The sequence below is a fragment of the Nicotiana attenuata genome, unplaced genomic scaffold (assembly GCF_001879085.1).
Source record: "Nicotiana attenuata strain UT unplaced genomic scaffold, NIATTr2, whole genome shotgun sequence".
Classification (NCBI taxonomy): domain Eukaryota; kingdom Viridiplantae; phylum Streptophyta; class Magnoliopsida; order Solanales; family Solanaceae; genus Nicotiana; species Nicotiana attenuata.
Genome location: NW_017670587.1, coordinates 474,650 through 501,527, shown reverse-complemented (window position 1 = coordinate 501,527; position 26,878 = coordinate 474,650). Strand labels below are relative to the sequence as shown.

Genomic DNA, 26,878 nt, shown 5'->3' with positions numbered 1-26,878 from the left:
TTGCACGCATATCCAAAATCACCTAACGGAGCTACTGCAACTCTCGGAATTCCATTCCGGCCCTCGAATCAAAATCTCACCTACCATCCGGAATTCGCCAAAATCCAACCTTAGCCAATTCAAGCCAAATTCTACACCGGACCTCCAAATTCAATTCCGATTGCGCTCCTAAGTCACAAATCATCCCCCGAAACTAGTCGAATCATCGGAAATCCATTCCGAGCCTTCTAACTCATAAGTCAACATTCGGTTGACTTTTCCAAACTAACCTTCTCATAAGGAGACTTATTGTCTCATTTCCAACCGAACTCTATCCGAATTACTTCAAATTCTCCAAACACATATAATGAAACACATAGAAGCATAAAACAGGGAAAACGGGGCGGTAACTCCCGTAACGACGGGTCGGGTCGTTACAGGTTCTTCACTATAACTTTGTTCAACTGGCGATAATCAATGCACATACGCATATAACCACCCTTTTTCTTCACAAACAAGACAAAAGAACCCCAAGGTGACAATTGGGCTGACTAAAGCCCTTATGAAGCAATTCCTGTAACTGTTCCTTCAACTCTTTCAACTCAGGAGGGGACATAAGATATGGAGGAATAGAGATGGGTTGAGTGACCGACAACAAATTATTGCCAAAATCAATATCTCTGTCGAGCGGCATGCCCAGAAGATCAGCTGGAAACACATCAGGGAAATCCCTCACTACTGGACTGAATTAACTGTAGGGGTATCAATACTAACATCTCTCACATAAGCTAGATACGTGCCACACCCCTCATTAACCATTCGCTGAGCTTTATAAGAAATGAAATAACTCTACTGCGAGTGTAATCTAAAGTACCCCTCGACTCTAATCGCGGTAAACCTGGCATAGCCAGCGTTACGGTATTGGCGTGACAATCAAGAATAGCATAATAGGGAGACAACAGTCCATGCCCAAGATAACATCAAACTCTAACATGCTGAGCAATAATAAATCGGCTCTGGTCTCAAAACCACTAAGTGCAATCATACACGACTGATAAATACGGTCCACAACAAGAATATCTCCCACATGAGTAGACACATAAACATGGGAACTGAAAGAATCCCGAGATACGCCCAAATGCGGGGCAAAATAAGAGGACACATAGGAATAAGTGGAGCCTGGATCGAATAGAACCGATGCATCTCTCTGACAGACCGGAACAATACCTGTAATGACAGAATCGGAAGCAACAACCTCTGTACGAGCAGGAAGGGCATAGTATTTGGCCTGGCCTCCCCCTCTAGGGCGGCCTCTACCTCCTCGACCTCTACCTCTAGCGGCCTGAGCATGTGGAGTGGCAGCTGGGGCTGTAATCATAGCATGGGAACCCTGTGGGGCACGTTATGGCTGAGAAGTTTGTGGAGGTGTACCCTCATAAGCATGGGACAATCCCTTACCATATGGCGAGTGTCGCCACACTCAAAACAAGCTCTAGAAGGGTGTGGCGGCTGTGACTGGCTCGGGCCAGGTTTGCTGGACTAACCACCGAAAGCACCCCATGTAGGAGGCACACTAGATACTGGAAGCGCATAATAAGACTCCTGAGGTATAGGAGGAGCTGGAACACCACTGGCGGTTGGAATAGCTGAATGAACGGGCGACTCACATAACCCCTACCATGACGAACTACAAATGGGGCACGGGACCAGAATAATGGCCTGACTCTCGAGACCTCTTGGCCTCTCTCTCCTCCCTATCCCGAGCAAGCATGCCCTCTACTCTCCTAGCAATACTCACCACCTACTGATACGCGATATCCATCTCTAACTCCCCGGCCATGCTGAACCTGATGCTGGGAATGAGCCCCTCAATAAACCGGCGAACCTTCTATTGAACCGTAGAAACCAAGGCCGGTGCATGTCTAGCCAAGTTACTGAAACGGACATCATACTCTGAAATAGTCATAGTACCCTGGCGCAACTGCTCAAACTCCGTGCGCCATGCGTCCCTAAGGCTCTGAGGGACATACTCTCTCAGAAATATGTCCGAGAACTGAGTCCATGTAAGGGAAGCTTCCTCAGTTGGACTGTCCAACTCAAAAGTACGCCAGCACTGATAGGCTGCCCTTCGAAGTTGGAAGGCAGTGAAAGAAACCCCACTCGACTCTGTTATCCCCATAGTGCGGAGGATACGATGGCACTCCTCAAGAAATCCTTGGGCATCCTCTAATGCTAGACCACTGAATGTAGGAGGGTCGTACTTCTTGTACCTCTCAAGCCTCCGCTGCTTCTCCTCTGAAACTACCGCCCTACCCTCGGGTTGAGTTGGGGCTACAGGCGGTACCGGTATAACCTTAGGGATCTGATCGACCTGAACCCGCTACTCTGCGGTGCGGGCGACGGGAGTCTGTGTTCCTCCCCCGTCCTGAGATGTGGCTGCAGCAAGGGGAATCAACCATGCCTGAGCTAGAGTGTTGTACATGCTCATGAACTGTGCAAGGGTCTCTTAGAGAGCTGGAGTAGTAGTTGTTGTTGTATCAGGTTCCTGGGCCCCGCTGGAGCTACTGGTGGCTCCTCTGTAGCAGTTTGCCCAGGTGATCTGGCTGCACCACTTGCACGTCCTCAGCCTCTACCCCTGCCCCGGTATCTAGTAGCTCTAGTAGGGGACGCGGGTGTCTGGTCATCTCCGGTAGCACGTGTCTTCCCTATCTGTGAGAGAATAGAAGACAGAAGTTTAGAAGTTTGAAGTCAATTACCTCGCACGACAAGGAATCAAATGAAGTGGAATTTTCCTAACAGTTCCATAGCCTCCCGAAGATAAGTACATACGTCTCCGTACCGATCCGCGAGACTCTAATAAACTGGCTTGTGACTCCGACTCCTATAAACCTAGAGCTCTGATACCAACTTGCCATGACCCAAGTTCTCCCTCTATGAACCGTCGTGACGGCACCTAGTCACTACGACTAGGTAAGACTAACATTTTGCGGATCTGAGACGAAAACATGAAAAACTAACAATTTAACAGGTAAATTTAACTAAGAAATTTAGATGCCGCTCGACATATACAATAATCACTCTCGAATTGAACATAAACGCTCCCAAAACCTGAAATATCATGAGTCGTAAGCTACAGAAGGAAATAGTGCTTCAAAACTCCAGAATCTATCAACGAAGAAAATGCAAGAAAGTCTTTAACTTAAGGAAGAGTAGTTTAGCCTACAAAGAAAACTCTACAGTCGTCTCGCCTCACTGGTAATGCAAATGATGTGAGGTACCTGGATCTGCACACGAAAAATATGTGCAGGAAAGGGCATGAGTACACCACAACGGTACCCAGTAAGTGTCTAGCCTAACCTCGATCGAGTAGTGACGAGATTAGATCAGGGCCCTACTGGTGTATATATATAATAAAAAGAGACAGAATGAAACACTTCAGTAAAGATAATTACTAAAATTTAATGAGAATGAAATCACAGAAAAACAATAGCTCAGTACACAGATATAACAATAGGGCATCTCCCGGGATACCGTCCCGTAGTCCCAAATGTAAATGTGCAGGGAATCTCCCGGGGTACCGTCCCATAGTCCCAAACGTAAATGTACAGGGGGATCTCCTGGAATACCGTTCTATAGTCCCAAAGTAAATACACAGTACAAGGGGATCTCCCGGGATACCGTCCCGTAGTCCCAAACATAAACGTGCAGGAGGATCTCCCGGAATACTGTTCCGTTGTCCCAAAGTAAATATGCAACTCAATCAACATAAACAACAGTTTCAACAAGGAATTCTACAGTTTAGACTAAGTTCACATCAAAGAAGACAGGTAATTTTCACGAAACATGCTGCACAGAGATCAGATAGGCAGTTAAGGCAGTTAAGATAGTTAAGGCACGTACGCATGCTTTCCTAAGCTAAACAGAATAGTTACATATACTAGTGTTGCTCAATTAAAGGAAAACAGATATTTGCTTAATGAAAACGAGGTTTTTCAACAAATAGCTCATGTATGCACTCGTCACCTCATGTACACGACGCTCATATATCAAATAGTACCAAATCCTAAGGGGAGTTCCCCCCACAAGGTTAGGCAAGCCACTTACCTCGAACTAAGCTCAAATCAATCCGAAATCACGCTCTTGCCACGAGTATCCAACTCCGAGTGGCCGACACTAATCAAATCGATTACATAACGTAAATATAGCTACAAGCAACTAATTTAGCTAATGAAATCAAAGCTAAGGCGAGAAAATAGAAAAATGCCCGAAATCCTCCCGGGCCCACGTCTCAAGATCGGGTAAAAGTCACAAATTATGAATACCCATTCACCTATGAGTTTATTCGTGCAAAAATCATCCAAATCTGACGCCTAAATCCCACTCAAATCTCAGATTTTGGGTTGGGGAACTTTTCCCCTAATTTCCCAACTTCCTCACTCCAATTCCTTAATTTAATGAAGAAAACAACTATGGATTAATGAAATATGATCAAAATAGGATTAGGAATTGTTACCCAATGATTTCCTCTGAAAAACTCTCGAAAAATCGCCTTCCACCGAGCTCCAAATTGAATTTTGTGATATGAATTTCAAACCCTCGAAAATCCCCTTCTCTGTCCAGTGATTTCCACTTATGCGATCCCAGGATCGCATCTCCCGCACATGCGGAATTTCCAATGTAGGTGCGGCTTTTCACTTAATGCACCTCGTCCGCTTCTACAATCATGAGGTCGCACCTGCGTGTGCGCACCCGTGGATCCTCATCCGCTTCTGCGGTTCTAGACCGCTCCTGCGTTCCTTCACTCGCACCTGCAGGCATCACAAATGCAGAACTCCCCTCGCACCTATGAACCTGGACTTTCTCCCAAAATCCGCTATCGCGCTTGGTCACGCGCACCTGCGGCTCCCCACCGCAAGTGCGAATTTACCAAAATCGGCACTCCAGAAAATCCTCTAAGTCTAAGTTTTCACCCGTTGAGCATCTGATACGCATCCGAGGCCCCCGGGACCCCAACCAAACATACCAACCAATCCTAAAATACCATACGAACTTAGTCGAGCCCTCAAATCACATCAAACAACGTTAAAAACACAATTCATCCTCCAATCCAAACCTAATGAACTTGAAACTTCAAAATTCTACAACCGATTCCGAAACCATCCAAACCACGTCCGATTGACCCCAAATTTTTTACACAAGTCGTATTCAACACTACGGGCCTACTCCAACATTCGGAATCGGATTCCAACCCCGATATCAAAAATTCCACTACCGGCCCGAAACTCCAAAAATTTAACTTTCGCCATTTCAAGCCTAAAATAGCTACAGACCTCCAAAACACAATCCGCACATGTCCCTAAGTCCAAAATTACCCAACAAAACTAACAGAATCGACGAAACTCCATTCCGGAGCCGTCTTTGCTCCGTTTTGACTACGGTCCAAATTCTAAGACTTAAGCTCTCATTTGGGGACTAAGTGTCCCAAAACACTTCGAAACTCAAAACGAATCATCCCGGCAAGACACAATAGCAGAAATAGATACGGGAAAAGCATTTAATAGGGGATCGGGGCATTAATTCTCAAAACAATCGGCCGGGTCGTTACAGTAAGTAGTTTATCTCTTTATTCTTTGGAGGAGCTATTAAAAGCTAGAAGATCTGTCCTTGATCCCGGTTCAATTTGATACCAGCTGATGTTCTGTGGTCAGACCCATCAGTGTTTGAATTGTATTTCTTTCTTTGTATATGATCTTTTCTTTTGATACTAGCATCACCCCGCCGCTAAGTTACTCTAAAACTCCTCTTTCCAGAGCTTATATTACATTTTTATTATCCATATCTAAATGAACTTATACAAATATATTATTACAAACATACCCTATTTGTGGGATTGCCCAAACCTCACGTGTGACATAATACTGGGTATGTTGTTATTGTTGTTGTACCCCACTTGTGGGATCACACTGGCTATGTTTCTGTTGTTATTCAAATGGTTATATCACTACTAAAAAACATGCTAAATTCGTCCAAGAAAATCGACCAAAATTGGTCAGGAATTAAAAGAAGTGACCAATTTTTTGACCGCTTTTAATTAATCGAAAAAATGATGGTCACTAATGTGTTGCGACCGAAATCGGTCGAAATTTTCTGACCGAAACGGTCGATTTATTCAATGCGTTGACTGACTTTCAAACTGCATTTACCGACCGAAATCGGTCGAAATTTTAAATAAATAATAATTTTATTTAAATATATAATTATTTGTAGATTATAATAAATTGTTAATTTATTTAAATAAATAAATTTAAATTCAAAATTTCCGACCGACTTTGGTCAGAAATTTCAAAAAACTGGAGATTTCATTTGAAATTTCCGACCGAATTCGGACGAAATTTTTTAATTTCTGGGCAAAAATATGATATTTCCGACCAATTTCGATCGGTTTTCTAGGTAAAAACCGGGCAGAATATGCGTGCTTTTAAGCTACACCACCTGTCAATTACAACCAATATCCATCTTATAATGGCAGCATTATATTGCTGCCATTCAACTATAATTAACCAACAACAACAACCATTGACTAACTAACTAACAACAACAACAATTAATCAACAACAGTAATTAACCAACAAAGCTAATAACAAACACAACAACAACGCTAATAACAACAACAATGGCAACCACAACAACAACTATACAAATGTTCAATAACAAAATAATATCAATAATACAATCATCATTCAAAACTAGTCCCAACTAAATATTGACATGTTCAATACTTTGTTTAGCAGTACACACTATTCAATGAGTGTTTTATATTGCATCATCTCCATCTTCACTACTAGAACCTTCATCGTCGGCATGGTTCGAAGGATCACGACGAGAAGGATTAGCACATGGGTAAGGCTCACGAGACCGGGTAATGGGGAAAGAAGCACTAGCAAGAAGATTGGCCAGCTGACCTTGAACAAGATTAAATTGCTCGCCCCTCTTTTCTAGCTGAACTTGAAGGGTACCAAATTGTTCATCTCTCTTTTGTTCTCTAGCCTTTGTCTCTTCAAGCTCTTCTGTCAGCTTTGTGATCTTCTTTTCCATAGACGAGATAGTCGACCTATCAATTGCCTCGCCTTGGACGAAAGTCTCTATACCTTGCAATCCAGCCCTGTAGCGCCGAAATGATATCTTTGGAAGGCCGTATGCTATCCCCTTTTTAGGACCACTGACAACATCCAACCATATCATCAGCGCTTCTTCATCTGAAAGGGTGGTCGCTCGCCTTGCACATTCGGTGGCAAGCTTTAAGTGTAATCCTCCATATTAATCTTGTAGCGACCCTCTATTTAGAAGATAGAAAATTATTAACTATATAAACATTATAAACATTTATAGTAGTTATGAAACTTACATGTGCAGTCTCCGCCCGGTCCTCGACCCATCTACTTGGATCTGTCGGTGCCTTCTTCTTCTGGATGCGAGTCTCCATGAAGAACTCATCATGCGTCATCTTCCTCCCATATTTTCTTTCCTACAAATATAATAAAACGTGTTAACTAAATCAACATACGTAAATATAGTTCTATAAAAATAGATGTAAATATTTTAAGGAATTACCAATAGTCTCCTCGTAGCCCCCATGCTCCTTGCACCCACACAGTGCAAGGAGCCACCCTTCTCAGATGCTCGGGCCTTCTTTCCCTGTTCACTCTTTTTCTCAAATTTCTCGATGGTCCAATACCTCAGCAGATCCTCCCATAAATGCAGTAGAATCCATGAAGTCTTCTTGTTCTTCTTTTGAGCGGAGCAGAAGGAGTCAAATAGTCTCTTACGGCACTTGAACACAAAATTTTCACAAATTTACTATATACCGGTCCTCCCAGGCACACTTAGTCTGCAAATAAAGTATGTAACGTTACATGATAATATTGTATATATGATGCTTAAATAGATAAGAATTGTATTAAAACCTTAAATTGGTTGAAAATTTATTACACGAGCTCTGGTGGAAAGTCACTCCAAGTCGAATAGGGTGCATTATACAACCGGTCAAAAATTTCAGTGATTATCTTTGTAAGCTGATGATTAGGTATGAACGTGCAACATAGCAATTATATTAAATAAGAAAGAGTAACTATTATAATTCAGCAAAAATAAAGCAGTAATAAATAAATCTTACCCATTGCCCTCAGGCCTGATGATCATCCTATGATAACGATCATACCGCACTTCATCTAGATCATCATCCTTTGATGAATCTAAAGCGTGCGCAGAAGGGGAGGCATCTGGCTCAGCGCTACTATCCTAAAGACGAAGTCTAGAAATGCTAGGAGACAAACTCCGTGGAGAGGGAGACGGGGTCCCTGATAAAGATGGCTGTCATCCACACCCCTACATCGATCTAGACCCCTGCTGCGATCTAGACCATTACTGCGATCCAGCCAATTGAAATCTAGATGGATGTGATCCAGTTAGTGATGAAGCAAATGGAGCAGATGACGGGCGTACCACATAGCCTTGTGGTGGATAATGGTAATAATACTGCTGGGAGGGCAAATGGTGGGTAGTCTGATGAGTAGATGGATGTGGTGGAATAGATGTGTGCCTAGGAGATTGATGCTGGCCAGAAGCAGAAGAATGCAAGTGTGGAGTGGAAGGAAGCGACGGTGTAGCACCATCATCATGATCAATAAGCCTTTTATCCTTCCTAGACCTACCCCTACCCCTACCCCTACCGGTCATCTGAATAAATTAAAGAAAATGTTAGAATTGAGAATATATATAACTTGAGAGCACTTGAAAAAATTAACATGCTAGTCGTCTTCGTCGACGTATCCTTCCTTGTATGAAAATCCTTCCTCTTCACTTATTTCATTTTCATTAGGTGATTCTCCATCCTCATTTTCTATGATTGTTATTTCCTCCGTATCAACTTCTTCTAATATGCTTTGAGGATGCTCCAAGTCATTTTCTAACTGATCATCCACTATTTGGTTAACACTTGAGGTACCGTTTTGGTAAGCAACGTCTAGCACATTCTCAACTTCCACTCTACCAACAGGCTTTATTTTGATTACAACCAACCAATCAACGTTATCCCTCAATAATGGATATGGATCATAGTACACTTGTCTAACTTTTTCTGCAATTATAATAGGATCATAACGATCATACTCCCTCTTTTATTAACCTCAATTATATTGTACTGCGAGTGTACATTTGTACCTCTTCTAGGTGTTGGGTCAAACCACTTCCATCGGAAAAGTATAATCTTCTTATTTGGCCAACCTGAATATGACAATTCTAGAATCTCTTTGATCACACCATAATAATCATTTTCTCCATCTTGGTTGCCTTCACCACCTTTGACACACACCCCGTTGTTATTGCTTTTTTTTATACTTGGAGCATTCTTCGGTGTAAAATTGGTAACCCTTCACATAATACTTAGACATAGTCGTAACCGTAGGTGCAGATCCCCAAGATATGTCTTTCAAAAATTGATTAACACCGTTGTTTGTAGGGGTGTGCATTCGATTTATCGATTCGATTTTGACCCTTATCGATAATTACTTATCGATTATCGATTTGTACATATGCTTATCGTTATCGTTTCAATAAAGTTTCAATTTTTTCGATTTCGATTTATCGATTTTGGGGACTTATCGATTCGGTTATCGATTACACCAATAAGAAAATTTGCGGGATTCCACGGAAAGTATATCGCTATAAACACGCCTAACTAATATGGACCAAAAGAAGCTAAAATAAGACGAACACCGTTTATAACATAAAATTTGTGTCAAAAAGCACATGCAACGAAACTAAAGTAAGGGATCAAATGTATGCCACCAACACTCCAACGGTATAAAAAAAATACATCATCACGGCTAATTCTATTTTTCATTAATTTGAACTTCATTCCCTTGAGCTTTAAGTATGATCATTCCTTAAATGTGGTAGATGAAATAATAGGGTTAGGGACTTAGGGTAAAGGAAAGGGTATTATAGAATAAGGGTATACAAAAGAAATTAATTTTTTTTAATTTTTTTTTAGTATTTCTTATCGATTTATCGATAAACCGATAAACCGAAGAGGAAAAAATCGAAATCGATAACTCGATAAGGAAAATTTCTAAATCGAAATCGAAATCGATAAATCGATAAACCGATAACAAATAATCGATTCGATTTATCGATAAACCGATTCGAATTTGGATTATTGACCTACATGTAGTGTTAAATAAATCATAAGTGAGCAAGTATATTCACAAGTATGTATATTCACATGTGAGAAAGTATGTAAGATGCACTTACACACTCTTTAAACCATGCCTCAAATGTAGAATATATAGCACCATGGCCAAATTTACTCACGAAGTCACTGAGCGACGCATTGAAAATTATTTGTTAGTTGCATCAACCAAATTAAGTAGTAGTCTATGTAAATTAATCTTACGTCAACACTTACTTAAGAAAGGATTGAACTTCCGAACAATTTAGCAACACATGATTTGAAGTTGATTTTTACTTCATACTACTTAGGCCCCTTTTTGTTCAATCTTTAGAACCTCGGCCTGGTTGATTGAATATGGACATTGGTGGATATAATAGATCAATCTCAATCACGACATTGTGCCGATTAGGCCTATTTCTAGCACATGGCATATGATTGTCAAAGTAGTAAGAACAAAAATGGGCAGTTTTCTTTACAAGATAGGCTTCGCATATAGATCCTTCAATCCTATTCCTCTGCTTAATAAACCGTTTACACTTGCCGATCGTCCTGAACATTGTCATATTAGACGATAACGTTAAAGAAAATTACAAGAATAAATCAAGGTTTGATCATTACCTCTCGAATTGATACATCCACCTGCATTGAACCGGCCCTCCAAGTCGCGCCTCGTGTACAAGGTTAATTGGAAGGTGTTCCATCACATCAAAGAAGCCATATGGAAAAATCCTTTCCAGCTTATTACTGATTACAGGAATCTTCCGATTCATTTGAAATAGGTTTTCTTCCCTTAATGTGGTTGAACATAAGTCTTTGAAGAACGAACTTATCTCTATGATGGGTTTTCACATATTTTTAGGCAAACCACAAAATGCAATAGGGATTAAGGTTTCCATGAAGATATGACAGTCATGACTTTTCATATGAGTCAGCTTTCCCTCAACCATATCGGCACATTTTCCCAGGTTCGATGCATAGCCCTCGGGCATCTTTAGGTTTGTAACCCACTCACAAATCTGTCGTCTTTGTTCCAAAGTGAATGTGTAGCTAGCCTTGGGCTTGAACGCCTTACCATTGTTCCTAGACTGCAAATGTAATTCAAGTCGCCTGCAATATTCTTGTAAGCTCAGTCTAGCCTTCGGGTTATCTTTTGTCTTATTCTTATCATCCATCGTTGTGTTGAACAAATTGTCAAAATAGTTCTTCTTAATATGCATGACATCAAGATTGTGTTGGAGAAGATTATCTTTCCAATATGGCAACTCCCAAAATATGCCCTGTTTTGTCCAGTTATGAGTAACACCATATCCAGGAAATCCAGAAGGTGGGGCCTCGGTAACTTTAGTGAAGTTCTGAACCCTCTCCCAAATTTCCTCACCGGAATAAATTGGAGGTGGCAAATCATGTTCAACTTTATTCTTTTTAAATGCATTCTTCATCCTTCTGAACTCATGATCAACTTGCAAGACCTGACGATGACAATCAAATAATGACTGCTTTTTGCTATGTCTTAAAGTGAACGCTTTACCATTTTTCATGCAGTAAGGACATGCTAACATTCCAACAGTCATCCACCCAGACAACATTCTATATGCAGGAAAATCACTAATGGTCCACATTAAGTTAGCACGCAAGTTGAAATTCTGTTTAGTTGTTATATCATATGTCTCAACTCCATCATACCACAACTGTTTAAGCTCATCAATCAGAGGTTTCAAATATACATCAATCAAACTCTTTGGATTGCGGGGACCGGGAATAACACAATTTAAAAAAAATATATGGACTAGTCATACACATTTCAGGCGGAAGATTATACGACATAATAAAGACCGGCCAACATGAATATGGTGTTGCAAAAACAGAAAATGGCGTGAAACCATCAGCACACTAACTCAATCGAACATTCCTCGGTTCATAAGCATAATCTGGATACGTCCTATCAAAATGCTTCCAAGATTCCTCATCTGAAGGATGACACATAACACCAGGTGGCCTTCTATTTTCATAGTGCCATTTTATATGAGGAGCGGAATTCATCGATGCATACAAACCTCTTTAATCTAGGAATAAGAGGTAAGTAATGCATCGACTTCACAACAGCCTTCTTCTCGCTGGAAAGCCGCTTAAAACGAGGTTTTTCATAAAATTTACAACTTTCTAAATCTTCATCAGCCTTATAATACAACATGCAACTATCTTCACAACAATCGATTCTCATAGGCGAGAGTCCTAACTTAGAAACCACTCTTTTAGCCTTATAGAAATCTTCAGTTATGTTGAAAGTTGGGTCAACTAGTTCACTCATAAGGCCAATGAAAGAATCCATTCCCGCTTGAGAAATATTGGTATCTGATTTGATACTTAATAATCTAACCGCAACAGACAACTGAGAGTGCATACTCCCTTCCCTTAGTGGACGACTAGCGGCCTACACTAGCGGCCTCTAAATGTTCATAAAAATATTTTGCTTCTTCGTTAGGAGGTTGTTCAACACTTTCATGGGTTTCAAAATCGAAGTGCATCCCAAAGCATTCGCAACTATTTCATGGTATCTAGGATGTTGAACGTTATTCCCCACCGACCTACTACTTTCACCAACAACTACGTTATGAAATACACCATCAATACCATCAATCTCTCCATGACTAGTCCACACGAAATAATTATCCATAAGCCCTTTTTTATAAAGATAAGTCTTAACATCCTCTGATCCAAAAAAATGCAAACACTTGCACTTCACACAAGGACACCTAATCATCCCTCCAATCGAAAACGGTTCAAGTGACATTGCATGCCTAATAAATTCCTTAACCCCTTCTATAAATTCCTCCCTAAAAAATTGACGATTAGGATAATTCCTATTATACATCCAACTACGATATGCCATCTATATAAAGAACAAATAAATTACATGTTATATTAATCATAATTCAAATTAATTTATAGAATTAAGTTACATAATAAACTCTAGTTACAAATTACAATATTTAAATAATTTGAGTGCATATTAATTTAGTTACAAGTTACTGTAACGACCCGGCCGATCGTTTCGAGACTTATAGCCCCGTTCCCCCATTTCCTGCTTCTCTTGTGTTCTACGGCTGTATTATGACTTACAGGGTTAGTCGGTTCGGGTCCGGAGAGGTTTTGGAGTGAATTCAGACACTTAGTCTCTTATTTAAAAGCTTAAGTTGGAAGAGTTGTCCGGATGTTGAGTTGTGTGTAAACGACCTCGGATTTGAATTTTGTCGGTTCCGTTAGCTCCGTTAGGTGATTTTGGACTTAGGAGCGTGTCCGGAATGTGATTTGGAGGTTCGTAGTAGAATTAGGTTTGAATTGGCGAAGGTTGAAATTTTGGCGATTTTGGACGAAAGTGGAAATTTTGATATCAGGGTCGGATTTGATTTCCCGAAGTTGGACTAGGTCCGTGGTGTCATTTATGACTTGGGTGCAAAATGTGAGGTCAATCGGACGTGGTTTGATAGGTTTTGTCATCGTTTGTAGAATTTGGAAGTTTCGAGGTTCATTAGGCTTGAAGTCCCGAGGGCCTCGGGTTGATTTCGGGTGATTTACGGAACAAGTTTGGAATTCGGAAGGCTGCTCAAGATTGAACTCAGCTGTCATAAACGCACTTGCGGATGTCTCATCGCAGGTGTGAGCCCGCAAAAGCGGGAATGTGGCCACAGAAGCGAAAGGAAGAAGGGTTGGGAGAGTCCGCAGGTGTGAGGGGTTTGCCGCACCTGCAATGGTTGCAGAAGCGGAAGTTTGGGAGCATGTGCCTGTGTTGGTCCGCATGTGTGATGTTAATTCCGCACCTGCGATGAGTGCAGATGCGGTTCATGATCGAAGGAGCGGGGGGCTGGACTTAAGTGATTTTTCGTAGATGCGGAGCTCGGTCCGCAGATGCGGTGGCGCAGAAGCGCAAAAGGGACCGCGGATGCGGTTTTGCTGGGCAGAAGGTATAAATAGAATATTTCGGGATATTTCCCCATTTTCACATCTTTGAGCTCAGATTATGGGGATTTTTTAGAGGGAATTTAGAGCAATAACTGAGGTGAGGTCCTTATGCTTGTTTATGTTCAATAATAGTGATTCCCCAATGATTTAACACCTAGTTGGTAAGTTTTTGAGGTGAAATTTGGGAGGTTAGGACTTGAGAATTGGAGAGTGAGTTTTGGGGATTTGGAGGGCCAAATGATGTCAGATTTTGATGAATTTAGTATGGTTAGACTCATGAGTGAATGGGCTTTCGAGTTTAGTGACTTTTGTTGGATTTTGAGACGTGGGCCCGGGGGGCGGGTTTGATTTGATTTTGGATTTTGGAGTCTAATTTAGTAGTTTTCTTGTGGAATTGATTCCTTTAGCATATATTAATGGTATTGTCCTGATTGTGGTTAGATTCGGGACGTTTGGAGGCCGATTCGAGAGGCAAAAGCAACGTAGAGAAGGATTTTGCCCGTATTGCGGTAAGTAACAATAATAAATCTGGTCCTGAGGGTATGAAACCCCGTACTTTGTGTCGTGTGACTATTTTGGAGGTGACACACATGTTGGTGACGGGCATGTGGGCGTGCACCGAGGGGATTGTGACTTGGTCCGCCCCGTATAAACTGAAAAGTTGAACAACATGCTGTTAGCTATATGCTCTTTATGTGTTATGGAAATTGATTGCAAATCATATTAGAAACCATGTCTAGGCTATGTGTTGGTACTGTTGAGTCCCACAGAGGCCGCATTACTTTCTGAATTGTCTGCTATATGCTATTTGTACTCGGTCACAGTTTTTACTCGTATATCATATCTCAGTCTCTATTATTCTATTTGATACTTCATGTTATTGCTGTCTGGGCCGTTTTTTCCTAATTTTTGAGAGCCCGAGAGACTGGAGAGATTGATGACTGAGTGAGGCCGAGGGCCTGATTGTGAGAATATTTGTGGGATCGGGCTGCACACCCCAGCATGTTTTATTGATTTATGCCATGATTGGCTTGATATAGCGCTTGGGCTGAAGGAGCCCCTCCGGAGTCTGTACACACCCCCAGTGAGTGCAGGTACCTATTGAGTGCGAGTGCCGAGTGCCAAGTGCTGAGTGATTGTGAGGAAAGAGTAACTGGAAGGAATGAGTGATTGTGAGGTTGGAGTGATTGGGAGGACTGAAAGATGTTTGCCTGAGAGGCAGTATATGATTTCATTATTGATGTACACAGTTTCCTTATATCCATGTTTTGAAAACTGTTGAAAGATATTCTTATCTAGTTTTAGTTGAACTTGACTTAAACAAACTGATTTGACTTGAATTGTAATTGTTTCTAATTTAGGGTTATTAATTATTATTGTGTATTTTCTGGATTTAGGATTTGGATTTCCCTATTCCCTCGGGAAAAAGGAGGTGTGACAAAGTGTAGACTGCCGTCTGTGATCAACGAGTCATCAGAAAAGCCAAAAAATGATCGTCAAGCCTGAAAGTTCCCCTATTAGACGAGAGTCTCCGTAGCCAGTCTTGCTATCCTTTCTGCATTCAGATTATCGCAGGGTGTGATCTGGATATTTTACTTTATTGTCTTACTTTCCGAGGTAAACCCTTCTATCTTTAAAATTCAAAAAAAAAAGTCAAAAATAAAATTAAATGACATTAATATTTCATCGTCCATGAATATCTCTTTTCTTAATTTTGTCACTTCTCTTATTCTTTTTTCAGTTCTGTTAAATGCATATTTCAATAACTTGACATTCTTGCGAACTTCATGCCCAGATCCTAAAACGCTGTCGGACTTCAAAATAATGAATCAAGAATTAGAATGCAATGAAAATAGGTTTAAGAAAATAAAACAAAAAATCGAAACAGCTAAAGGAAAATTGGCTCCAGATCGGAAAGGTCCATACATTATAACGAGATGTACTGCCAAAAGAGAGTGTTGTACCTGGGAAACATCGAAGGAAATATCCCTGAAACAACCATCAACACATGTGCAGTCAAAAGGTATTATGTTTGATCCTCCATAAAATATTAATGTTCTCCGGTTGGGATGACGAAGACTTTCATTCTCGCTACCCAAACACAATTAACCCTTTTGTAAACCCTAGTCGGTTACTCTTCTTTGATTACCCTTTTTGGAACCTGAAAGCGTTATTGAAAAAAAATTAAAAAAAAAGGAAGAGAAATGAAAAATAAAAAAAAAGAAAAAATAAAGAGAAAAGAAAACAAAACAAAACAGAAGAAAAAGCAAAAAAACAAACAAACAAAGTTTCTTGAACTACGTCCGACTTGATTCCGAAATAATACGTAGGCAGCCTCTCTTTGGGGTTCAGTCACACCAAAACAAAATCCAAATTTCCCCAAAAGTGCAACTGGGTTAGATGTTATAATGGTTCGGCGATGGTCTCGCCTGAAAGGTTCCAAAATTGTAATTCAATCCAAATGCTTTTTACCCCAAATGAGAGAGTCTGATTGGTGAAAATCTTTTCGGGCACCGTAAGGCGACAGTAAGCAGAGAAATTGAAATGAGAGAATCTTGTTAGTGAAAACTCGCAAAGACCACTATAAGGCAACGATGAAAAAAGAAATGAGAGAGGTCAGCCGGTGAAAACCCGCAAAAGGCGCCACTGATCGAAAAGAGGATCCTCGCAGCCATCAGCGTCAACATAGTTCTGAGCAAGGTTTCTCGGTTTCGAGGTAAAAGTTGTGATGAATTTTTGAGAGTCAAACAGTTTACACAGATCAAGCATCCAGTCCAAGAGGCATGTCATGTTCATTGAAATCCGCATGTACTCCAGATAAATCCATCTGTCCCTTCCTCGAAAAGGACACCTCTTGTCTAAATTCATTGTCCATTCCATTGTTTGTTTTTCTTTGAATCCTTTTCGGCCTAACTCTGATCCGAAACTAAGACAAAGAAGAGATGACAGGACTGATTTATAGGGTTCTCGTTTGATACGAGCTAATATACAAAAAAAGGCACCCAGCCTCGGCATGGGCATCAAGTCGGATCCGACTGGTCATGGTGGCCGATGCTTCGAAATCAAAAACTCTCGAAAGAAGAAAACCAAATTGAAGTGCCTATAAGGGAAAATGAAGTTAAAAAGGTTGAGTCTCACGTGGCTAACCATCTTGGTAGAATTGGAAAAAACCTAAGGGGTCTCCCATCGTTGTGAAAAGCCCACAAAGGCAAAATAAAGTTAAAAAGGTTAAGTCCCACGTGACCAACCGTCATGGTATAGTTTGGAAAGCCAAAGGTTCTTCAAGGCCAGAAATGTAACCGGTATGTAGGAAACAACCAGTTGCAGTTGAAAATATCGTCAAAGGAGCCAGGACGAGATCAAGTGACTGAAACACTCAAGGCCGCAAAACCAACCATCGTTTTAAACTGACAAATTGTTCTTTATTTGAAAAACAAGAAACAAGTGCAATCCAAAAGTAACCTTGCAAAAAACAAGTGCAACCAAAAGAAATTGTACGGAGACTAAAATAGCTCTGCAGCAGCAGCGACAACTCCAAAAGGAGAAGTCTTCACCATACTCTTTCCCGCATTTTACTCATTCTCTTAATAAAATGGTGAAAAGGAAAAAAAGAAAAGAAAGAAAGTTCCAAATCAAGGTAGTATATGGTCTCCAATCCCTAGTTGCGTTTTCTAACATAAGGTTTCCACTCCCTAGTTGATTTTTATTTTTTGACATAGAGTCTCCACTCCCTAGTCTGCTTTTACAACATAGGGTCCCCACTCCCTAGTTGATGTTTTTAGACATAGGGTATCCACTCCCTAGTCGTTTTTCCAACTAGGGTCTCCACTCCCTAGTTAATTTTTATTTTAAACATAGGATCTCCACTCCCTAGTATCTTTTTCAACATAGGGTCTCCACTCCCTAGTTGATATTTTTAGACATAGGGTATCCACTCCCTAGTCTGCTTTTCCAACATAGGGTCTCCATTCCCTAGTTGATGTTTTTACACATAGCGTCTCCATTCCCTAGTATCTTTTCCAACATAGGGTCTCCACTCCCTAGGTGATGTTTTTAGACATAGGGCCTCCACTCCCTAGTTGATTTTATATTAGACATAGGGTCTCCACTCCCTAGTCGCTTTTCCAACATAGTGTATCCACTCCCTAGTTGATGTTTTTAGACATAGGGTCTCCACTCCCCCGTCTTCTTTTCCAACATAGGATCTCCAATCTCTAGTTGATGTTTTTAGACATAACGTCTCCACTCCCGAGTCGTTTTTCCAACATAGGGTCTCCACTCCATAGTTGATGTTTTTAGACATAGGGTCTCCATTCCCTAGTCTGTTTTTCCAGCATAGGATCTCCACTCCCTAGTTGATTTTATTTTAGACATAGGGTCTCCACTCCCTGGTCCGCTTTTCCAATATAGGGTCTCCACTCCCTAGTTGATGATTTTATTTGTGACATAGGGTCTCCACTCCCTAGTCGTTTTTCCAACATAGGGTCGCCACTTCCTAATTGATATTTTTTGACATAGGATCTCCACTCCCTAATCTGTTTTTCCAACATAGGATCTCCACTCCCTAGTTGATATTTTTAGGCATGCGGTCTACACTCCCTAGTCGCTTTTCCACCATAGGGTCTTCACTTCCTAGTTGATTTTGTTTAAGACATAGGGTCTCTACTCCCTAGTCGCTTTTTAAACATAGGGTCTCCACTCCTTGGTTGCTTTCATTTTAGACATAGGGTCTCCACTCCCTAGTCTCTGTTTTCTCGGGCACACCAATCACGACCTTTTATTGATTTCAATAATGAAGTAATATATAGTTTGTTACAAATAACTCACAAAATTTTCCTAGTGTAAACTAGGGCAGAAAAATTTCGCTCATTTCTTTGTCTAAGCAAGGTTTTTACCTCGAGGCACAGGGTTCGAGATAACCAAAAAGAAGTCTCAATCCAAAATAGAGAAAGAAATGGAAAAGAAGTGAACTCAAAGTGCAGAAGCGTAGAAAAGATGCGGACTGCTCAAGACATAATTGATGTCACAAGCTTTGCATGTCCCATCTTGATCCGAAAAAGCCGAAGAAGAATGAACTAGCACCTGCAGCTAGCAAACATCAAGGTTCAGATCAGAGTCTGCATGAAGAACCAACCAAGACTCAAGATCAAGTTTTAGAAGACTTAGAGATACGAATCTTGTAATTCATAGCTGATAGGCTTAGTTAGTTTCTTTTTCATTTTTGATTTTGGTGTAATAAGAAGCTCAGCAAGCAGTAACAGCAGCAACAACAGTGAAATCACAGTTTCCCGGTAGTCCCAGCTACCAAACTTTCAGAACTACACTGACTTAATTCCTTTATAGCCAAGGATATGTAGGCAACCTCCGAAGCAAGGTTCGGTCAAACTTTTCAAAACGCTTCCGAATGGGGTAGCAAACGGGCAAAAATCGCTCGTAATTGCTCACTTTGTTTTTTGTCCGAAAACTCTTCATGTTTTCGAACAAAGAGGGGCAGCTGTGAGCACATGATTTTGCCCGACGAAAATACTCCTACAATATGCACAAAAATAATTTTTTTCTAATTATTTTTAATTTTATAGAATTTTAGGAAAAATATTGGTCATTTTTACATTTTAGCTTTTAATTTTATTAGTTTTAAGTTAATTAATTATTTAAATGGTAGAATTAGATAATTAAGTTTAATTCTACAAATTAGATTTGATTTAGGGCTTAATTTACGTTTTTAACTAATTTAGTAGGATTTAAAATCAAAAAAAGAGAAAGAGGAAAGAAAGAGGTCTTGCTATAATCCAATTTTGGGCCAAGCATGTGACCCAATGGCCCAAATTTCCCTTTCACAAATCATCTGCTGCCGCAGCCCAAACTCCCTCAAACCCACCTGGCCCAAATCCCTCTATCCATATATACACCCACTCTAATCTAGAGACAAGGAGATCGGATCCCCCTCCTCAAAAAGAAGTAAAAATGGCGTGTAGTAGCCACTAATTAAGGGGGTCTTTAATTTTTATCCACTAATTATAATGCTCAGCAAAAATAGCCACTACTAATAAGAAAAAGACAGTTTTACCCTTTCTTCAATGGTTATATTCCCAAACCCTTCTGCAAAAAGAAAGAAGCGATGAAGGTGAAGTATATATCAAGCGCAATAATGGTAAATGTGAAAAACCCTTCTTACATTTCATTTGACATATTTTAATGCCGTTGATACCCCAAGCAAGGTTGGTGATGCTTCATAGAATGCAGACATTCGTGGTGAATCAAATCCATCAAAGAATAATATTGATATAGAAGGTATAATGTCGCAGATGCATGATCTTTCTTTTATGCTCGAGACCAATCTATCCATTCCCTCGAAATCCTACAATTCTCTTCTCGGGGATTGTACCTGGGTTTGTTCACTTGGTTAGCCTTCAAGATTTTTGTAATCAAGTTTTGAACTTGAAACTATAAGTTAAGGACTGTCTGTCCTCAATTTTACAAAAGTTAAGGACAGGAGTCCTTAAGTTTGACATGCAGGTTCAAAAGATAAGGACAGGGAGTCCTTAACTTATATTTTCAAGTTCAAAACTTAAGGACAGGCAGTGCTTAAGTTATTGTTTCAAGTTCAAAACTTAAGGACTTTCTGTCCTTAACTTTGAGTTTCAGGTTCAAAAGTTAAGGACATGCAGTCCTTAACTTATAGTTTCAAGTTCAAAACTTAAGGACAGGCAGTCCTTAAGTTATTGTTTCAAGTTCAAAACTTAAGGACTGTCTGTCCTTAGCTTTGAGTTTCAAGTTTAAAAGTTAAGGACAGGAGTCCTTAAGTTTGACTTGCAGGTTAAAAAGTTATGGAAAGATAGTCCTTAAGTTTGAATAATACGTTCAAAAGTTAAGGACATGCAGTCCTTAACTTTGAGTTCAAAGTTCAAACGTTAAGAACAGGAGTCCTTAAGTTTGAAATGCAGGTTCAAAAGTTAAAGTCAGACAGTCCTTAAGTTTGAATTACACGTTCAAAAGTTCAGGACAGGGAGTCTTAACTTTGTGTTTAAAGTTACCTCATTTTCTTTGTTGCTCCAATGGGACTTGAAAAGCTTCTTGTTTACACAAAGAATTATTACAAGAATCCAACTGTTTACATCACAGAGTGTGGTAAGCAAAAAATTTAATTTATTGAACTTTTATATATATATATATATATATATATATATATATATATATATAGAGAGAGAGAGAGAGAGAGAGAGAGATTTTAAATCATGACTTNTAGGCTAAAAGACTAAAGACATTTAAAACACTGGCTTTAAAATAAAGACAGGTGCTGTAAAATGAGTTTGGACTTCAAAATGAGTTTGGACTTCAAAAATCTGAAAACCAGATCTGAGATTCACAAAGTCCGGAAAACAAAAAGGAAAACTAAATTTCGAAGAAGATTTAAAAGGGGAATTGATTACTGAAGTTCAAAAATTCAACTTCTTTTTCTTTTCTGGATTCGGACGTTGTCAAGGCGATTTTCCACTTCTGCTTCGTTGCTTCATAATTTATGGGAATCCGAGTGTTATTGGAGCTATAAAACTGTTGTTGCTGTGTTTGCTCTTGCTTTTATCTCCTCCCAACTAAATAGATCTATTTTCTTTCTTTTTTTGGGGTGTATTTTGGCTAAATCAGGTATGTGACTGAATATTGATTTTTCTCCTTTGGTTGTGTACATGAAGCTTTGAACTACTTGTCGTATCATTTTTCTGGATTTCGTGTGACAATAAGAATGGATTTCCATATTTAATCACATGTTTTTTTTGCTTTATTTCGAATTGTCTATGGTTGTCTTTAGTAAATTGGGTTTGAATGTATACATTAATCACTTCATGCATATGACTTTGTATGATCCATTTCCTCTTCACTGTTGTCATGATAATGTATTTCTAATATTATTTTTTGTTTGAGAGCATGAATAGCTAGTTGTAATTTCCTTTTTAGGGGCTTATAGCCGTTATAATGAACTAGTAGTGTTAAAAGATAAGTTTGGTTGTACTAATAATCTCCGTATTGCAGAAGATCCTTTGATGCTTATTTTTTTTTTAAAGCTTTCGGCAATTTGTTAGATTCAATTGCTGAAATGCTGTTAGGTTTGGTATTGAGAAAGGTATTGAAATGTGTTATAATTAGATTATTAAGATATCAGACATTGGAATCACAGTAGTAATTTGGAATGAGATGCTTTTCGTGTTGGCCGTGCCTCGAAACCCGATAAAACTTACAAAATCCGAACATCCATTACGATACGAGTTCAACCATATCAGAATTATCAAGTTTCGGTACCTTCAAATCATCATTTTACATTTTGAAAGATTTTACAAAGTTTCCCCCAAATTTTCCTTTAGATTCTCATGAATTTGATATTAAACCTAAGATATAATCACAGATATGATAGAAAATAGATTATAGGTACTTAGCCAATGATTGTAGATGAAACTCCTCTCTCAAAATCGTCCTCTCGAACCTAGGGTTCAAAATATGATAAAATGAAGCTAAGTCTCGAAATGGGAATCTTAATACCAGCCTCAGCTGTCGCAAATGCGACAAAAATATCGCAAATGTGAAGGCTGGCCAGCTCTTTTCAGGTCGCAAATGCAACACAAGACTCGCAAATGCAAGCTCTGAGTTTTTTGCAAAAGCGACAACTAGTGTCGCAAATGCTGAGTTGCAATCGCAAATGCGATGAAGTGGTTCGCAAATGCAAACTCCCCTGCCCCAGCCCATCTTCGCAAATGCGAGAATGATCTCGCAAATGCGATGAAATCCTTGCAAATGCGAGAACAGAAACACCAGCATAGCTTAACCTCCTTCCAACACTCCGAAATGTGTACAAAACTCATCCGAGCTCTCGGGTCTCTAAACCAAACACCCTCACAAATCTGAAAATATAACACGAACTCGCTCGCGCGAATGGAACATCAAAATAACCTCTAGAACCATGAATCGGGCGCCAAAACACATGAAAATCAGTGGCAACAATGCAGTTATCTTGCCACTGATTTTAAAAAGGATAACGTGCTTCTGTATGAATCCGTTCGTATTTAACGTAGTCAAATACTCTGTGAAAACTTAGCCTCAAACCCTCTCTATCAACACAGTCATAGATCTCCTTCTTTGAGAAAGGAATTGCAGCTCTACGGGGCTGGCATTGCACACGGCCTCGGCCTGTCTGGCCAGCTTTGCACTCACAACGTCGCAAACAGAATATGCAACACAAGAAACTAACAACAAAAATAAAAGACACTTAAGGTTGTTACCCATTAAACACTTTATCTATATTAAGATTATGTCAATAAAACACGGAGGCCATGTAAACAAATACATACCTGAGACGTACTGGTAACCCACGGTGGTCATATAATGCCGCTCGCACCAAGATCTCGTAGCCTAGTCTCAAAGAAAAAAAGAACTAAGAACAGTAATGCAAAATCAAAAAATAATTAAATAAACTTTAAATTTGAATCACAGCTAAATATCTCACATTCTGAGAAATAGCTACACCAAAATCTTCAACAGGTATGTAAGCCATCGGATTTAGCTGGGCTGGAAAAAAAGAAAAAGAAAAATAAACACAAAAACTCATAAAAGGTTCGATAAGTACAATCATTATTTCATAGACAAGTTAAACAAGATACCAGTTGCATAAAATTAAATAGCCACAGTTAAAAGGGATGGGGTTGAAACTAATTAATTATATTGAATTTATGTTATATTGACACAAATACTTGCACACTGCCATATCAAGGAAAACATGAATATGATACCTCTGGGAGCAACTCAAGCAACATAGTAAAGTGGGATGTCTTTTTTACAAAATAAGCATCAAATTACAATGTATCGCTTTCTTAGCTCTAGCTAGCCATATTCAAGCAAGAAATTCTAAAATATTGGGGAAATAAGTCTAGATTATTCGAAAAGCATTAACAGAACCAAGATAATCTAGATAAAGGGGTTATGAACATAAGAAAGCACTGAAACATACATAAGTAAGATAAAAGAGAAGTACAATTGGAATGGGGAAAAGGGGATTGGGGTTAGGTTCTACAAATACACCTTAGAGAAGAGAACTGAGAAGAAGAACTAATGAGTATACACAAGTAAGAAAAAGAGAAGTGAAATTGGAATGGGAAAAAGGGAATTGGGGTTAGGGTTTCAATAAGTGCAACTTAGAGAAGAGAAATGAGAAGAACAGAAGAGTATACACAAGTAAGACAAAGAAAAGTGCAATTGAAATGGGGAAAATCATTAATTGGGAAAAGGGGATTGGGGTTAGGGATTCTACAATGGCAACTTAGAGAAGAGAAATGGGAAGAGGGAACTCACAGCAGAAGAGTAAAATGCCAACTTAGAGAAGCTCAAATGAGTTCATACCCCCTTTAAAGAAGACAGCTCAAACTCTATGAAGTTACATCGCACCCCAGGCCAAATACCCTTTTAATTTCAGTTTTTAAAAAAATCTTCTTCTTCTTTTTTTAAAAATGACATTTAAATTGTTCACTCTATGTATATATCTTAAACACCACATATTGAGCATCAGAGTAGTCTATGTAGTATAGATGATTCTCAAGACCACTTAAAGCATTTTCAAAACTAATTCCATGGAACACCTGCTACCTCCCACCATGTACCAACAACTGGTACCGGAGGTTACTCTGTCCACCAAGACTTGGACAGATAAAAAGAAATTGTCTAGTGTTACGACTCCGTTGGAATTTAAACCTGAGACTACATGGTTCTCAACCAACTACAATTAGCCATTAGGCCACACCCTTGGGCGCTAGTTTTTCATTTATTATAAATTAATTTTATTTTTTTGGCAAAATAAAGGATGTTATTAACATCATATTGAGTAAAAGGGCTTACCGTCAACCTATTGGTTACCATGCGATTTCGCATCTTTGAGAAAACTTGTCCTTTCCAAATGATGCCAATGCCAACATGAAAACCATCCCTAGAAACACATGATGAACATTTAATTTACAAATTACAACGATGTTTGATATCTTGTCATTTTTTCTATGAACGCTTGCAGATTTCTGAGAGTTCCTCTTAATAAGCAAAAAAGACATGACAAGAAAGCTCACCTCCCTATACAAGTTAAAGAGATTAAGGAGTTTGCCATTGAGAATCACATCTGGAAACTCAGCAAGGCCACATTGAGGAACGAGACGACTGTGTCCACGAAGAATTAAAAACTGCATTACATCTTTCAGAAATTCCTCCTGTAAATAGGCCGGGGAGAAAAAGAGAGAACATGAAAATATGATTACAATTACCCATAATACAGTTATAATTCGGGCTGTAGTATATATTCTAAAACCATTTGGTGTTAAAGGAAAAACCTCTATCAGGTAATGCAAACAAAATAACTTGATTCCTTAAGTTTTTGCCAATGGATTCTCATAGTAAACACCACCCATAGAACTAATAGTGATCCCTGATTAAAAGAAAGAGAACAGCTTTTCCAATCGTGCAACAACTCGCATACAACATTTACAAATCAAATAAATGTCAGAGCCTCTAATCCAGTATCCAAGTACACACTAATCTTGGACTATCTACTATCAAATGTATACACTTATCCTCTAACATACTAAGCAGAAGGAAAATTTTATAAAAACAAATATGAAGAGCAGAGATAGGGAATTTAGTAAAATCATGTATACTGATTAAATTAACTATTATGTTCATGGAAAACCTGGAGCCAAATTGACTGGATTCCCGCATCTTCTCACCGGGGTATCTCTCAAGAAAATTAAGCAAGGCACAAATAAAGAGAATCAAAAAGCATTTAAGAACCTGTGAAGCTGAAGCCCATGTAGGAACCTTCAAGCAAACTTCAAATACTTTTGTCCCACAAGCTACTGACATTGATCTCCAAGGCTAGATGTAGGTGGTCTAATTTCCTCATTACTTGGCAGTGCATGAACCAGTTCACTGTTTTCAATGATTTCACTTTTAATGTGATTATTTAATAGCTAAGAATTAAAAAGGAAGTATATATCATCCAATCAGTCAACGTTGGGCTATTAAAGATCATTGCTGTACAAGAACATAATGCTAAATTTACCAGTTCAAAACATGTTTGAGCACTGCCTGAAACTAGAAGTGAGATATGAGCCGAACTACTGGTCGAGAGATCACATCGCATGGACACGACAACACGGGATATGCACCAGCCTGAAGAGTTGGTGGAAGGGCACTGTATCACAGAGCAGCTATATTAGGGCACAAAGGTTTGACAAGAGAGTACACATGAACTGAAGTAATTCAATCAGGGAGTGTCACATTATTGCTGTCTTAGGCAGATAGCAAAACATCACCTAGTGTTTTTGTCTCTGCTACGATTTGAACCTTGGTCTCTCGTTTTTTTTTTCACTCACTTCATTGACACTAGACCACCCTTGGGTGCATCCATTAACATTTTTTTAAGCTCAAGAAAAGAGAATATCAGCAACCTGCCTCAGATAGTAGAAGTGTGCCATTGCTCATGTTACACAAAATTCTGTTTCTACGAGAAAGGCAATCAGACACACTTATCAAGATGGCAGGAAGTCAAAGGACAAGTCTAAGCAGCTCAAACAAAGAAACTGGTGTCAAATGACCATCATCTGAAGTAGTTATAATATCACAAGGAAGCACTGCTGCTGTTTCTTCATGAAATGAAAAATATGTTGCACAAGGATATAAAAAGGG

General features: G+C 39.4%; 1 long non-coding RNA gene across 3 annotated transcripts; it reads right to left on the bottom strand.

Annotated features, from left to right (window-relative positions):
- Positions 1-6,700: 6,700 nt before the first annotated feature.
- On the bottom strand, positions 6,701-26,876 carry LOC109241296. Of its 3 annotated transcripts, XR_002070218.1 has the most exons (11): positions 26,506-26,876; positions 26,253-26,384; positions 25,982-26,119; positions 25,267-25,404; positions 25,046-25,133; positions 23,664-23,725; positions 23,509-23,569; positions 16,135-16,331; positions 7,591-7,867; positions 7,385-7,504; positions 6,701-7,315 (listed from the first exon to the last, which is right to left on the bottom strand). It is a non-coding gene; the product is annotated as an uncharacterized LOC109241296 (long non-coding RNA). The 3 variants fall into 3 exon arrangements; XR_002070219.1 differs by lacking the exon at positions 16,135-16,331 and having other exon boundaries at positions 6,703-7,315; positions 26,506-26,872; XR_002070217.1 differs by lacking the exons at positions 6,701-7,315; positions 7,385-7,504; positions 7,591-7,867; positions 16,135-16,331 and adding an exon at positions 22,978-23,403 and having other exon boundaries at positions 26,506-26,849.
- Positions 26,877-26,878: the final 2 nt, after the last annotated feature.